We start from the raw sequence: 16,353 nt of genomic DNA on the forward strand, positions 1-16,353 counted from the left end.
ACACGCTTGGCTTCAATGCTCTCCACTTCTTTGTCAAATGCCTCCGTCATCAAAGGAGGTGCTCGATGAGACTCGCCTCGACTTGGTTCCTCATTGTCTGCATGATAAGGCTTCAAGTTGCTCACATGGAACACCGGGTGAAACTTGAGACGAGGTGGGAGTTCCACGACATAAGCGGCTTTGCCAACCTTCTTGATGATAGGGAATGGTCCCTCATATTTCCGCAACAAGCTTTTGTGCAAGCCGCGAGTACTCTTATGTTGAGACGCATTAAGCTTCACAAAGACTTGGTCGCCAGTTTGGAACTCCACATTCCTTCGCTTACGATCCGCCCATTTCTTCATCTTCTTTGAAGCCTTCTCCAAATGAGCTCGAGCAAGTTCGTGGGCTAATTGCCACTCCTTAGCGGTTTTGAAAGCGGCTGGACTACTCCCCGTGTAGCCAGTCATGACCGTGTTCGGGGTCAAGGGTTGCTGCCCTATAGCCAACTCGAACGGACTTTTCCCCGTCGACTCCGAACGTTGCAAGTTATAAGAGAATTGGGCAACATCAAGTAACTTAGCCCAATCTCGTTGATTGGCACTGACATAGTGCCGCAAATAAGTCTCCAGCAATGCATTAACCCGCTCCGTTTGTCCATCAGTTTGGGGATGAAAAGCTGTGGAAAAGTCTAATTTTGAGCCAAGTAGCCTGAAGAGCTCCTTCCAAAATCTACCCGTGAAGCGAGCATCTCGATCACTGACTATGCTCCTCGGAACTCCCCAATACTTCACCACGTGCTTTAGAAACAAGCGTGCGGCTACTTCGGCTGTGCACTCCACAGGTGCGGGTATGAAAGTGGCATACTTGGTGAATCTATCGACCACGACGAGGATAGATCCACATCCATCAGACTTGGGCAAATGTGTGATGAAATCCATAGTTAAACACTCCCATGGTCTTGATGGGGTGGGAAGCGGTTCCAACAGTCCTCCCGGTTGCCTTTGTTCCACTTTGTCTTGTTGGCACACAAGACAAGTCTTCACGTACGAATCTACATCGTCCCGCATTTGTGGCCAGTAATAAGCATCGCTCACCAAAGCCAACGTGCGGTGAGTGCCAGGATGTCCTGCCCACATTGAGTCATGGCACTCCTTCAGGATTTCTTTCCTTAAGCTTCCCCACTTTGGGACGTAGATCCGCTTGCCCTTGGTGTATAGCAAGCCGTCCTCAAGCCAAAACCTTCTAGTCTTCCCATCCTTGACAAACTCCACAATGTTCTTGGCTTGGACGTCATGCGATAAACCTTCCCGGACACGGCCCAAGAGATGGCTTTGCGGCTTGAGTACCGTAGCCATTAACTCTACTCGTCTACTTAGAGCATCGGCCACCACGTTCTCCTTTCCTTGCTTGTACTCTAGCTTGTAATCAAACTCCGCTAAGAACTCTTGCCACCTTGCTTGCTTAGGTGTGAGCTTTTGTTGGGTTTGGAAATAGCTAGTGGCAACGTTGTCCGTCTTGATGATGAAGGGAGTACCAAGCAAGTAATGCCTCCAAACTCTAAGGCAATGGACGATGGCGGTCATCTCCTTTTCATGGGTCGTGTACCTCTTCTCGGCATCGTTTAGCTTGCGACTTTCATAGGCTATCGGATGTCCCTCTTGCATCAACACTCCCCCTATGGCAAAGTCGGAAGCATCAGTGTGCAACTCGAATGGCTTACTAAGGTCGGGCAACCTTAGTACGGGCTCCTCCATTAGGGCCTTCTTCAACCTCTCAAAGGCCTCTTGACACCTGTCCGTCCATACCCATGCCTTGTTCTTCTTAAGAAGGTCTGTCAAGGGTGCCGCTATAGCTGAGTACCCTTTAATGAATCTTCGATAGTAGTTGGCTAGCCCCAGAAAGGATCGTAGTGTTGGTACCTTGGTCGGCGGTTCCCACTCTTGAATGGCCTTGATCTTGCCCTTTTCCATCATAAGTTTCCCCTCCTTTATCTTGTGGCCAAGAAATTCTACTTCTTTTGTGGCAAAGGAGCATTTCTCCTTCTTGACATAGAGTTCATGCTCCCGGAGGGTCTTGAACACTATGCGCAAGTGCTTGACGTGCTCCTCCAATGTCTTGCTATAGATAACAATATCATCAATGTAAACAACGACAAACTTGTCAAGATAAGGATGGAATACCTTGTTCATCAATGTGCAAAATGTTGCAGGGGCATTGGTCAGACCAAATGGCATGACTTTATACTCGAACGATCCATATCTGGTCACCATCGCCGTCTTCGATTCATCTCCAGGGGCTATCCTCACTTGGTAGTATCCCGATCGAAGATCTAACTTTGTGAAGTACCTTGCTTCACCAAGTTGATCGAATAAGTCGGCGATCAACGGAAGTGGGTACTTGTTCTTGATGGTAATCTTGTTCAATGCTCGATAGTCGATGCACAACCTTAGGCTACCTTCTTTCTTGCGTTGGAACAAGACGGGTGCACCGTATGGGGACTTGGAGGGTTGGATGTAGCCAGCATCAAGTAGCTCGTTGAGTTGCTTCCTCAATTCCTCCAACTCGGGTGGCGACATCCTATAAGGTGATTTGGAGGGAGGCTTAGCACCAGGCTCCAACTCAATTGCATGGTCGACCTCTCTCCTTGGTGGCAACTTCTTTGGCAGTTCCTTAGGCATCACGTCCGCAAACTCCCTAAGGACTGCTTCCACTTGTTTCGGCAAAGGCCCGTACTTCTCCTCCCCTTCTTTCAACATTAGCGTTGCAAGAAAGGTGGCCTCGCCTTTCTTCCAGGACTTGGCAAATTGCATTGCCGACAAGTGCTGGGTGCACTTCTTGGCTTGCCTCTCCAATGGCACCAGGCAAGGTTGTCTTCCATTGTCCAAGATACAGAAAATATTGTAGAAGGGAATGGGAAAGGCTCGTACCTTGTCCATGAACTCTAACCCAATGACTACGCCGTAGTCGTCCATCTTGACTATGGTGAAGTCGATCCTACCCTTCCATGCGCCAATGTCTACTTGTACATTGCGCGCAATTCCAACGATGGGGGTGGCAGCGGAATTTACCGTCTTCACGCTACCGGGCTCCTTTGTGACTCGGAGGCCAAGCCTTATAGCTTCCTCCGACGTCATGAAGTTGTGTGTTGCTCCCGTGTCCACCAACACACGCGTCGTCTTGTCACCAGTCTTGACGTCGACGAACAATGATCCTCCCTCAACTTGAGCCTTAGGTTGTGGAAGGGTTGTTTGGATTGCATTCAGCAGACGGATGCATCCCATCCTTGCATCGTTACTCTCCTCGGTCTTGTCCTCCTTGAAAGCTATGGCCTTAAGGGCGTTCTTTTGTGGGCAATCTCGCATCATGTGAGGGCCGTTGCATAAGTAACAAGAGGGTTGCCAAGACTTACCCTTGCCTTTGTCATGCTTATCGGCTTTCTTCTCCCTCGGTTTGCTTGTCTCAGCCCCTTTGCTTGTCTCAGCCTTATCCTTCGGCTTATGTGCTCCCCCACTTTTCTCATGGTTACCCCTCTTCCCCGTGGCTTTGGAATCACCTTGGTGGCTTGATCTAAACTCAATCAAAGATTCAGCGGCGGCAATGGCATCAGACAATGTTTGCACGTGCCTCCGTTGTAGCTCGAGTTTTGCCCAATTTTGTAGTCCACTCATGAAGTACATGAGCTTGTCTTCCTCTAACATGTTGGGCACCTCGAATAATAAGCTCACGAAGGTGTTGACATAGTCTTTGACACTCCCCGTTTGCTTGAGCCACCTTAGTTTCTCCTTGGCTTCGTACTTGGCATTTTGGGGATAGAAGTGCAACATAAGATCTTTCTTAAATTCATCCCAGGTGGTGAGGGAGAACGTACCTTGTTCAATCTCCATGCTCCGACGACGCCACCACATAAGGGCATTGTCAGCTAAGAACATGGTTGCCGTTGCGATTTTGGACTCGTCATCTTCAAGTTTCAAGTACTTGAAGTATCGCTCCACATTCCACACGAATGTGTCGAGCTCCTTTGCTTCCCTTTTCCCATTATAGGATTTGGGTTTAAAGGAGTCGATTACCTTGGAGTCCAATGCCTTGATTTCCCTCGGCCCTTGCACGAATTGCTTCACAATTGCTTCTTTGCAAAACGCCACATCTCCCTTAAGTTCTTTTGTGTCTTTTATCTCCTCTTGAAGCGCCACAAGCCTTGCCTCCATGTCGTCAAGGTGAACCTGGACTTCCCTCCGCATCTTGTCTGCCATGGTATTGAGGGCGCCAAGGAGCTCATCTCGTAGCCCTTCCACCAAGCCACGTAGTTCATCCTTACCATCTTCCACCATGGTTTGGATTTCCTCCTTGTCGACAACGTCCTCATCAAGTCGAGTATCGAACTCGAGTATGGTTCGTTCCACCTTCTCGAGTCGCTCCTCCATGGTCTCCATTGATGCTTGCAAGTCCTTTAGCTTTGGCTTGCTCTTGGCAACATCTTGGACCTCGGCAGTACGCTCCCTTGGGTCGGAGACTCCGGACACCATTTCTCCACTTGCCATATCCTACTTTCTTTCAAGTGATTCACGAACAAGGCTCTGATACCAGCTGTCACGGGATGACTCTTTAAGCCTTCCGCCCGTGCGGCACTTAGACTTGAAACCTCGATGAACAAGCTAAGTAAGCCTTTGAAGCCTCGCTTCCCCGGATTGAATCACAAAGAAAGCTAAGATAGCTTGGAGAATGCTAAGATCACTTAGAAGATGGGAGAAAGGAAGCTTTGTATTGAAACTTAGGAGAGCTTTACAATTGCTTACAACTCTTGGATTCTTGGATGGTTTGGCCAAATGGCCTTGCCTCCTATTTATAGGCCTAAGTAACCTCCTCAATGGAGGGTTCTAGAATTCCCTACTTACATCCAAAAATATCTAGAATAGTTCTAGATACAACTTGCCTAATCTAGATTGTTCTAGGTGAGGCTTAAATATCTACACTTGTGTGGATTATTCCGGAATGCCCTAGATCCTCTTGAATGCTCCGCCATGTTCTTGATTTCTCCGGGACGTTCCAGAATCTTCTATGAAGACAAGGCTTAATGGGCTTGGACATATGATGTCTTGGGCATTTTCTTTGTTTGCAACATACGGCCCGTGACACTTGGAACCCTCCCAAACTTGTACCAGTTTGCTATGCCGCATCTCTAAACCAACTAGTTTATCTTGATTAAAAAAGTCATCTGGTATGGACTTTAAATGGCATCTTTTCCAACGCAACTGTATTAACTCTTTGGCTGTACGCTTGAAGCTGATGTGGTCAAGGGATAAACGAGTGAGATTCTTCAATCCTACCATGGAAGGTGGTACTTCTCTTATGGCTGTATGCTCTGCTTCAAGTGTTCTCAGTGATATCATCTCCCCTATATCCTCATGCACTTCTCTGAATTCGCAACACCAATGAAGAAGAAGAGTCTCAACAGATTTTGACTTATAGAAATCCCTTGGAAGAGAAATAAGCTTACAGCATTGTGTAAGGTTCACCAAAGAAAGTCTTTTAAGATGGCCAATGGAGGGGTGAATCTCAGACAAACTCTCACACCCTTTCAATATCAATTTTTCAAGATTTGGGATTTGTGAAAAGTCTGGTGATTTCTGTAAAGAAAGGGACTGGCTGAGATCAAGGGTTTTCAAGTTATGAAGCGTCTGCTGCAGAAAATCAAAAGAAAATTAAAATTCATATCAAAATGAAGATGTTATAAAAAAAAAGAGAAGAAATCCAAAAAACAAAAGATACAGAACATCATCAGGTGTAATTCATTGTACCTTGGAACCCTCCCAAACTTGTACCAGACTGCTACGCTGCATCTCTAAAACAACTAGTTTGTCTTGATTAAAATAGTCATCTGGTATGGACTTTAAAGGGCATCGTTCCCAACGCAACCATGTTAACTCTTTGGGCAGATGTTTGTATTCTCTATTGGGCTCCAGTGCCTCATATGTAATATCATTCAGAGATAAATCAGTGAGATTCTTCAATCTTACTATGGAAGGTGGTACTCTTATGGCTGTATACCTTGCGTCAAGTGTTCTCAGTGATATCATCTCCCCTATATCCTCATGCACTTCTCTGAATTGCGAACACCCAAGAAGAAGAAGAGTCTTAACAGATTTTGACTTATAGAAATCCCTTGGAAGAGAAATAAGATCAAGGCAATGTGTAAGGTTCACCAAAGAAAGTCTTTTAAGATGACCAACGGAGGGGTGAATCTCGGTCAACCTCCAACAGCTTTTCAATATCAACTCTTCAAGATTTGGGACTTGTGAAAAGTCCGGTGATTTTCGTAAGGAAGAGGAATAGCTGAGATCAAGGGTTTTCAAGTTATGTAGGGACTGTTGCAGAAAATGAAAAGAAAATTGAAATTAATATCCGAAATGAAGATGTTATAAAAAAAAAGAGATGAAATCCAAAAAACAAATAGAAACAGAACATCATCAGGTGTAATTGATTGTACCTTGGAACCCTCCCAAACTTGTACCAGTTTGCTCCTCCGCATCTCTAAAACAACTAGTTTATCTTGATTAAAAAAGTCATCTGGTATGGACTTTAAAGGGCATCCTATCCAACGCAACCGTATTAACTCTTTGGCTGTATGCTTTAAGCTGATGTGGTTAAGGGATAAACGAGTGAGATTCTTCAATCCTACCATGGAAGGTGGTACTTCTCTTATGGCTGTATACTCTGCTTCAAGTGTTCTCAGTGATATCATCTCCCCTATATCCTCATGCACTTCTCTGAATTTCCAACACCCATGAAGAAGAAGAGTCTCAACAGATTTTGACTTATAGAAATCCCTTGGAAGAGAAATAAGCTTACAGCATTCTGAAAGGTTCACCAAAGAAAGTCTTTTAAGATGACCAATGGAGGGGTGAATCTCGGACAAACTCTCACACCATTCCAATATCAACTTTTCAAGATTTGGGATTTGTGAAAAGTCTGGTGATTTCTGTAAGGAAAGGGACTGGCTGAGATCAAGGGTTTTCAAGTTATGAAGTGTCTGCTGCAGAAAATCAAAAGAAAATTAAAATTAATGTCAAAATGAAGATGTTATATAAAAAAAGAGAAGAAATCCAAAAAACAAAAGATACAGGACATCATCAGGTGTAATTCATTGTACCTTGGAACCCTCCCAAACTTGTACCAGACTGCTACACTGCATCTCTAAAACAACTAGTTTATCTTGATTAAAAAAGTCATCTGGTATGGACTTTAAAGGGCATCGTTCCCAACACAGATATTTGTATTCTCCTTTGAGCTCTACGCTGATGCAGTACCTGTCAAGGGATAAACGAGTGAGATTCTTCAATCTTACTATGGAAGGTGGTACTTCTCTTATGGCTGTATGCTTTGCTTCAAATGTTCTCAGTGATATCATCTCCCCTATATCCTCATGCACTTCTCTGAATTTCCAACACCCATGAAGAAGAAGAGTCTCAACAGATTTTGACTTATAGAAATCCCTTGGAAGAGAAATAAGCTCATGGCAATGTGTAAGGTTCACCAAAGAAAGTCTTTTAAGATGACCAACGGAGGGGTGAATCTCGGTCAACCTCCAACAGCTTTCCAATATCAACTCTTCAAGATTTGGGACTTGTGAAAAGTCCGGTGATTTCTCTAAGGAATGGGAATTGCTAAGATCAAGGGTTTTCAAGTTATGTAGCGACTGTTGTAGAAAATCAAAGGAAAATTGAAATTAATATCCGAAATGAAGATGTTATAAAAAAAAGAGAAGAAATCCAAAAAAACAAATAGAAATAGAACATCATCAGGTGTAATTCATTGTACCTTGGAACCCTCCCAAACTTGTACCAGTTTGCTCCTCCGCATCTCTAAAACAACTAGTTTATCTTGATTAAAAAAGTCATCTGGTATGGACTCTAAAGGGCACTCTTCCCAGCACAGCCATAGTAACTCTTTGGGAAAATGTTTGTATTCTCCATTAAGCTCTACGTCATAGAGCTGGAGCAATCTCAGGTTCTTCATATTGGCAAATGCTTCTGTACTGAAACTAGCATTGTCATTACCATAAGGCAAACATAGAGCAAGTCCTTCAACTTCTTCAGTTCCCTGTTAACAAAAGGTTATACTGCGTAAGAAAGGGATTGCTTATGTTTACATGTATTATTATTTATCAGGCAAAATCACATACAGTGAATATATGCAAGTACTATTGTTGGCTAATTGAGTTTTCCTTGCGCAACCGCATATATTTACACATAAATGTTGTTTAAAGTATAATTAATAGACATGCTTTTCTTGTACGATGCAAAAATCCAAAATTTTATTGGGATGTACTTACAGATTTATATGTCAATACATCGATGACATCTTCACAATTCCATAACCTGCTCCATTTTCCAGGGTGATCAGGAGATTTCTCAGAAATGATTACTTTGGCCATTTCTTGAAGCAAATCATGCATACTCAACGTGTTGTCTTCAATAGTTATAAGGCATCGTTCACAGAGGACACCAATTCCTACTGTTGCAAAAAATCCACATGCATCTAATAATTTTGCAACACGGTCCGTGTCCTGTCCAATAAAGAAACAAGCTATGTTAAGGAATGTAGCCTTCTCCGTATCATCTAGCCCGTCAAAGCTCATTCTTAGTGGTTTTATTATTTTTCCATTAGGAATTCTTTCCAATTTCTTCAATTGACATTCCCACCATGCTATGGTTCTTTTAAACAAAGAAGAACCTAAAACTTCAAGGGCTAGTGGCAAACCATCACAGTAAGAAACAACTTTTTCTGAGAGTTGAAGATATCCTTCATTAGGCCAACTATTTCCAAATGCATGCCAACTAAAGAGCTCCACAGCTTCTCCTTCATTCAATTTTTGAGCCGGATATACTTTGTCCACATTTATTAGTAGACGTACATTTCGTGTCGTTATGATAATTCTACTTCCTGGACCAAACCACTTGTGATTTCCAGCTATTGCATTGAGTTGTTCCACTTCATCTATGTTGTCCATGATGACAAGTACCCTTTTATCTGAAAATTGCTCTTCTATCTGACAGATACCTTCATCAACAGTGCTTATTTAAGACTCTTGATCCAAGATGTCACAAATAAGTTTTTTTTGCAAATGAACCAGGCCATGTTTACTTGTAGTGTCGCTAACATCGGCAAGGAAACTCTTCGATTCAAACTTAGGATGAATTTGGTTATAAATGGCTTTGGCAGCTGTTGTTTTACCCAATCCACCCATCCCCCAAATTCCAACCATGACCACATCTTTCGATTCACCACTCGAGAGATAAGTAATAATATCTCCAACACGAGAATTGATTCCAATTGGGTACTTGGCCACATGTAATTTGTTTGTGCTGGGGAGCCATTTCCAAATATTCTCATAAATAATTTTCTGAATAAGCTTTGCTTCATGCCTGAAAACACAATTTGTAAGAAAATACAAATGGTGGTGCAGACTTGCAGTGACTTACTATTTGCAAGAATTAACTAATCAGAAGAAACATATATTGTTGATATAAAAACAAAATGTAGATGAAATGTGTTTTCTGGTGGAGTTGATTTTCTTTGTGGACAAATAATTGACCTATTATTACGAAGGTTGTCATGTCGACAAATAAGTAACCTATTATTACAAATTATTTACAACTTGTACCAGTAACACCTATTATCAAATGTGTCCTTACGCCATTAGATAACCTACAGAATCTAGACAACAAAATCTAATTATTTTCTTTCCGTGTTTTTAAATATTGTATTGTGTGTTCAATAATTATATCTGCAAGACTATGTACATTAACCTATGCATTTTGAGCTTCTCATAATTTACCTGATTTATATTGATTTACTAATTTATATTCACTAATTTAATCTGCAAGACTATGGATATTGTGTGTATATATATATATATATATATATATATATATTTACTAATGTATTTGGAAACTGTTATTAACACTTCAAAATCTCATTATACACACCTCACAAGTCTATTTTTCTTTTTAATTATAGAAAGTTTAGAGTGCCAAATAAGAATTTTGGAGTGCTAATAACAATTTCCATTTATTTAGATTGCATATTCACTAATTTATCTTTTTTAATTTGTGGCATTGCGGGCTTATTGTAATTGTGCATTTTGTTTTCTGAGTAACTTACCTATATATTGTACATTCATCTAGATAGCATAGGCAAGTTATTTACCTATAGGGCACGTTTGGTGGGATAAATTTTTAGTTGTGACAGGAATACAAGTGGTACATTACGTGTTTTAATAAGAGTTGTGAGAAATTTTATTTTTTAAGTTATTAACTTTATAGCATACATATTCCATCATTTATATAGTGACACGTGATGTACCATCCCGTGTATCAATCACACTGAAAAATCTCTCGTTTGGTGGAGTGGTTAGGCTAGGATTGAATGGGATGGGTTTGGCTATCCATCTACCTTTTGGTGTAGATGATCTCAACTAGATTAGGATTGGATTGAAAAGCAGAAGTGCAAAGAAAACACAGACTGAAAAGCAGAAGTGCAAAGAAAACACAGAAAGGCCGATCCCACGCACTAAACCGAACATTCCAGAAACGAAAACAAAGCAAGTGAGATCAAAGAAAATGCAAAAAGGATAGTAGAAAATTACTGGACAGGGGAGGGGGCGAAGGTGAAGACGATTGAAGCAGCAGAAGGGGATCAATCAAAGTGGGGATCATAGTAATTGTCATCGTAATCGACGGTGGTAGAAGAGTCATCGGAGAAGGTTCGTTTCTGGAATGTTGGGTTTGTGCTTACGACGACCCCACGCCGCTGCTCCTGATGATTCCACGGCTCTGCTGCTGCTCGCGACGACCAACCCCACCTTGTACGACCCCTTTTCTGGACTTGTAACCAAAATTGGAATCCCATCATCCCTAATGCTCATTATTCGCATCAAACACCCGGCAATGGACTTGAGTCCATTTTAATGGTTGACAGCCTATCCCCATCCGACCCACAAAACGAGCTTATAGAGTATCATCATGTACAATAATTTATCCAGCATCAATAGGTAAATTGTTATCATACAACTTTGAAAATCTAGTTTAAAAATTTTGCCTACTAATGCCCATGCAGGTTATATTAACATGAAAATTTAATTCTTATGGAATTTAAAACAATTATTAATTAGCCAAATTTACAAACAAACATAACTAAATATATCATCACATAATAAGGGCCTTTAGGACTGCAAAATTATGTAATCTATGTCATAAAGCAAATTTAATGAATTTTTCTAGTTAAAGCCCAGTCAATGACCAAGGGTTTGTTGTCCCTAGTTGCATGTCTCTTCATTATTATTTTTTTTCATGTGTCATTTCACTTAATTTTCACTTAGTATTACGGTTTAGTGATATTCTTCTTCACTTGTAAGTGACATGTCCTAAGTTCGATTCTCGCCAAAGGCGAATTTTAACCACATTATTGCTAGCCCATTGTGAGGCTTAGCCTACCCCTCTCCTTTTAGGGTTAGATAATATCGTTTGTTCAAAATAAAAATATAAAATTACTAGTCATATGCCCACACGTTATACATGTATAATTAAACTTGTCTATTAGTTGTTATAAAACTAATTTTGTCATTTTTTTTTTAAAGTAAAACTTTGTAATTAAATTTGTGTATTACTTTTTATAAAAATATTTGTCATTTTTTTAACAAACGATATTATCTACACTAAAAAAAAGATTAAGCTTAACTTTATAAGAGACTAATAAAAAAAATTATGAAAAAAAAAAAAGGAAATACAATTGGGCTGGAACTTGGAAGAAGGGGAAGGGGCTGAAGTGGGAGACGTGAGCTTCAACAAAACCTACTTAATTTTTTAATCTAATTTTTAATTTTTTTTTTGTCAATGATATATTTTATTAGATTAAGTGTTAGATTAGCTACCGACAGGATGTTATGCAACATCTCTACTTCTTTTTACCACTATGGTAAAGAGCCACTTGCATCTAATTTTTAACTAGTAAGTAGGGTGTGTTATCTTTACCAGGCTGTAATGTTTGGGTAAAAAAATAACAAAATTTGTATTGTATGTGATTACTAAATTGCTCATATATTCTGTTTTTGTACTATTTTAATAGAGAGGATTAGAATAATAATATAAAGCTTTAATTGACAAATAAGATTTTATTAATACATTAATAGGTATTTAAAATATATATACACATAACTAATTAAAAAAACTAAAGCATTAAATTGTTTGACCTTGATTTACCTTGTTCCTAATCATGCCCAAATTAATAAACCCTCTCTCAACCATCTCTCTCTACGATTTTCTCACTGAGAGACCCCAAACCCTAACCCCCTTCCGTTTTTCATCTCCTTTTCAACCAAAAAAATTATTAATACACAGCACAAGTAGTCCCGAGCGCTAATCACTCCTAAATCGCCGTTATATCAGGTCTTGATCGACGGATTCGATGCCAAGCCGATATGGCAGCAAATCGACCTTCAATCGCAGCCGCTCATCCCGACCCTTCGCCGCGATTTGAAGCCGGAAATCATGGGCTTTGACGACGACGGTGAAGGGAGTGAGTGTGAGGAGAGAGATAGAAAAGATGAAGAGGAGAGCGAGGAAAATGAACATGTGAAAGTGAAGGGGAAGGTAATAATGTGATGGAGGATGGGTTTTCGGTGTTTGGGTGTGGTTGTCGGGTGTTCGTGTTTTTTTACTTCAATTCCTAGTTTTTTTTTTTAATTAGTTACATATAATAATTAACAGTGTTAATTCTAGAGTTAAGTGGAAGGGAAGAGACACAAATACGAGTGATGGGCTAAAAGGCAAAGAAAAGGGAGTTCTATGGGGGAAGCAAAATTTTGCGGTTGAATAATTAAAGTTGAATAAAATAAATAGTTACCCGTTCTCAGTGTTTTTAAGATCGTGACCAGACAAGTTTGCAGCTTTAGTAAGAGCCTCTCTCCATTGCTCTACCCTTTTTCTCTTAGCTTCCCGTTTGTTGTCATCTTCTTCTTTACTGATGTCCTCTTCGTGCTTCTGAAACATTGGGGCTAAGCTACCTTCCTGCTTCCTGATGTCTGAAGTTTCAACATGATAGAATATTGGCAAAACATGTTGCCCCAGTTTGGATCTGCACTCCATGATCTTCACTAGCTCGTCGAGGCACCAACTCGAATCCGCATACCTCTTTGAGAAGACAATGATCGAGATCCTCGACTCTTCGATGGCCCGCAACAGTTCGGGTTTTATTTCTTCCCCAATTTTCAGATCGTCCTCATCAATAAAGGCCTTGTAGCCCTTTTTTTCCAATGCTGCATGGAGATGGCCCGTGAAGCCCTTGCGTGTGTCTTCGCCTCTAAAGCTCAAGAACACGTCGTAGTTCCAAAGTTTTGAGGAGAATGATGAAGAGGAGGCACCGTGGGCTGTCATGGTGATATCCATCGTTATGGCGCTGCAGCGGGTTCAGATTACGACTGAAAAAAATGGCAGTGGTTGTGTTTGGGTTGCCAAACCAATGATACTGAAACACCTAAACGCAAGTCAAGATCCTTCAATCTACAAAAACAGAAGTTTATAATTTAATAATGTTTAGGTATTGACTTGATAAACAACATACAGCTGGGCGAGAAGGTGCAGGGAAAAATAGAGGAAAAGAGGAAAGAAAGCAACACAAAAGGACAAAGACTATCCAAAAGATTCTTGGAAACTCTGAAAGACGCTTTATTTACGTTAAAGAGAGAATGCTTATGTTTGCTTTTCAAGAATACGAGGGTAGAAACAATTATGATCTACCTCATTATATTTCCTCTTACATTAATTCCCAACCAATGTTAGTCACAATCTCATTTAAATTTTTTCGCTCTATATTTTATTTTGTTTTTTATTTTGCAATGTCGTAATTTAAATCTTTTATTTTCGATATTACTCTTTAAATATCAATTGTGCTAAAGTTCAACCAAATTCAATAATCTAAATATTATATAATAAAGAGAAGCGGTAAGAAGACTCTTCAAAGTGAGACTTTTTAGGAATTCTTCACCACCTCAAGTTTTTGGCAAAATTTTCGTGTCAAGATTATCAAAATATTGTGCCAAAAACATAAGCTGGTGGAAAGTCCATAAAGAGTCTCATGTTTTGAGCGAATTTCCTTGGCATTTCCTTGTAATAAATAGACAAACCATATTATTAGAGTAAAATTTGAAATTAATAACATTAATCAATGATTAAACTAATTCTTATTCAAAGTAAAGCACCTTCAGGTAGGGGTGGTTCGGTATGGGATCCCATACCGAAACCCTTGTCCCGATTCCCAAACCGAAATTTTTGGGAATCCCAAATTCAATACCAATCCCAAACCAAATTTTCGGGAATCCCGAAATAATTTCGGGATTTCGGGACAAATCGGGAATCCCGAAATGTTTTTGGGCTTTTGGACTAAAATTTGACATATTATGTTTTTGGGCTAAAATTTGACATATTATGTTTTTGGGCTAAAATTAAGTTTCAATCTACCCACTACCCATTTGTGCACAAAGTTTCAATAATAACAAAGTTTCAATTTTCCCACTACACATGCATCATGCATGCAATAAAAATAAATAAAATAAATGGTTCAAAAATCTGAGCATTCAACATAGAAAATTGACATAGTTAATCTAAAACTATACTTAATTAATTTCCCCACATTTCCTCAGTCATGTAATTTTCTCTAGATGAAAATATATAAATTTTACGTTCATTTACTTAAAAACATCAATTGCCGAAAGAATTCCCCTGTATATAAGAAGAAAAATGGAAAAAATAAAAAAAAGGACACATTTGTCGAAAATAATAGGAGGAAAATATATTGGTTCAGTTACACAGCATCAAAACACTTACTAAGACAATTGGAGGAGCTATCACCACAAGTAAATAATATTAAATGCAAGAAACAAGAAACAAAAAAGAATGTAAGAACTTACGTCAATGATTTCCCATTAAAGACAATTGGAGGAGCTATCGCCGCAACAATACAAAATCCAATGTGGAGCTGCCACACGAAAACTGATTAAAATCAGATTGGTAAGTCAAGCATAATAAGTCAAATAGATACAGTATCAGTACATACCATATAGAACATGAAAAACCAACCAAACTTCAGGGCACTATCTGTCCTGCAAGTTGGAAAAAATACACCTCAACACAGTCAGCAGTGCATGATATTACCGGGTTCAGTTTAACAAATAAAAACAACACATTACATTTCCATCCACATAGATAACAGTGACATCATACAACTGATTATCTACCTATTTGTACAACAAATGAGATGGGACAAGGTCCCATAGATCATAAACTTCTTCATAAACTATAAAGATGCATAAATGCAGCAGTATATTTTTGAAAAGTTACAATCATGGTAGCTGCATACAATAAGGCACACCCCGCCTCAATATCTATGGATTAACGAGAGGAAGTATCTACCCAGAAGAATCAGCTTCAGATGTATCTCAATTCACTGCAAATGCAAAAGATGTACCAGCAGAATCCAGATTTTCCGAAGCAGCAGGGTTTTCGAAAACCATGTATGCAGACATGAACATGCACTCAGAAGATCAGGCACTTAAACTTTGCTGCTTTTGCATATAGATTGATTTGAAAATAATTTGTGTTATGCTTTTCCTTATAAAAGAACATTTTTTGCATCTAAAACTTGTATTTGTTTTTCATTTTTTAGATCTTTTTTGTGGCGTTTGATGAGTAAAAGCTTTTAGGTTGATTATTAATGTGTGCATACCTATTGCAGTTGACTGAGAGTTGCAAAGTGGTTCCTTCAAGTACTTGCCTCTACCGTCTTGTTGCCATTGTGGAGCACTTTGGAAGAGCTGGAAGTGGGCACTACACCGTTTACAGAAGCGTGAGAGCTGATTTATGTGAAGAACCTTGTGACGAGTCTGAGGTCGACGCTGCTGCACAGATTAAATCTATTTCAGATTCAGAAATGTATAAGTTATTAACTCCAAATGTATAAGTTGATCCAAAAGAATATAAACTCCAAATGGATAGATTCATCATCCATGTAAAAAGTTACAACAGAACAGACAATCCACAAATTGACACAAGGTAAAAGTTACAATAACAACAAATAACCCACAAAAGTTGTGGAAACGGTCTTACTATTTATGTTTGACCCCATTATGATATCAATGAAATATACCTTCCACTCGTGCTGGTATTTGGAGATTAAAAAGCACAAGAAATTTTGTTTATTAGTGATTGGTAATCAAGTGAACCACTTATTAGTCACTGAAACAAGGTATACCATACACAGTAGAAACAGAAACAAGACCACAGGCTGGACAAGTGATGTACCACAAGAAATATAGTAGTT

General features: G+C 39.7%; 1 pseudogene; it reads right to left on the reverse strand.

The window, feature by feature from the left end:
* Positions 1 to 4,976: 4,976 nt before the first annotated feature.
* On the reverse strand, positions 4,977 to 14,198 carry LOC137746965 (disease resistance protein RPV1-like; annotated as a pseudogene).
* Between the last annotated feature and the right edge of the window lie 2,155 nt (positions 14,199 to 16,353).

The sequence above is a fragment of the Pyrus communis genome, chromosome 10, assembly GCF_963583255.1.
Source record: "Pyrus communis chromosome 10, drPyrComm1.1, whole genome shotgun sequence".
Taxonomy (NCBI): Eukaryota; Viridiplantae; Streptophyta; class Magnoliopsida; order Rosales; family Rosaceae; genus Pyrus; species Pyrus communis.